We start from the raw sequence: 1,000 nt of genomic DNA, 5'->3' as shown, positions 1-1,000 counted from the left end.
TCAAAAAATAGAAATACTTCAGTGAAGTAGATGTACCTCAGAATGGTACAGCACTATTATATTATTCTACCTACCTTCCCAGGGAATACAGGTGGGAAATAGTAATTTGCTAAAACCTGGTAGATTACATCTCTAGCTCCTTATTTTATATAGATATATGCATATAGTGTCCAACCTGTGTCATTATTCAGTTAATAATCCTATAATTGATTCACTCAGGCTAAAAATAAATGTATCCCAGTAGACATTTAGCAAAGGTGTCGCCTTTATTTTAAAGTGAATGCAAAAGTACAGCATTTAAAATATCCCAAATATTTTGACAATGAAATTAAGAATTTATGATGACAATGAAATATATCAGAATGTCATACATAAAAATCTGGTGAATGAAAAAGGAAAATAAGCAAGTGTCATTATGTTCCTGATAAAGCGATTACTCTTTTGGTCCAAATAGCCAAAACCCAGATATTTAGTTAAAGCTGTAAAGATTATTCGAATGAGAGAAATGTGTCACCACAAAGACTCTTGGTTTCAGCATTTCCAAAGTCAGGATTTGCTGCTTTTACTTGTTTTATAAATCACTGTAAACTGAATATCTGGGACTTTTAGATTGTTGGTCAGTCAAAACAGGGACGTGTACAGCAGAGCAAACACTATCAAACCAGTACATTTTTGTCAAAATAAAATCCATACAGTTAATCAATTAACAAAATCTTTGCAAAAATAATTGTCAATTTCAGCTCTAATGACAACAAAATAGTGTAGTACACACTTTCTGCAGATAAACTAACCATTAACCATCTTAAACACATGTAAAGTGAGCTGTAAAAAGGAGGTTCTTGTCTGAACACAGTGCATTATGCTGCCACGCTGTGGAAGGCAGTAAGTTGTATAGTTGTATCTCCAAATTAGGGGTCGCAATATCCAACACCCCACAACAACACAACTTACTACCTCACCACAGCACAGCTACAGACACATCCGCCCCGGTACATCGGAA

This window comes from Clinocottus analis, unplaced genomic scaffold (genome assembly GCF_023055335.1).
Source record: "Clinocottus analis isolate CAN_PGR_092001 unplaced genomic scaffold, fCliAna1.0.p SCAF_4, whole genome shotgun sequence".
NCBI classification, from domain to species: Eukaryota; Metazoa; Chordata; class Actinopteri; order Perciformes; family Cottidae; genus Clinocottus; species Clinocottus analis.
The sequence above is the reverse complement of the archived record's forward strand: the minus strand, read 5'-3'. Positions refer to the sequence as shown.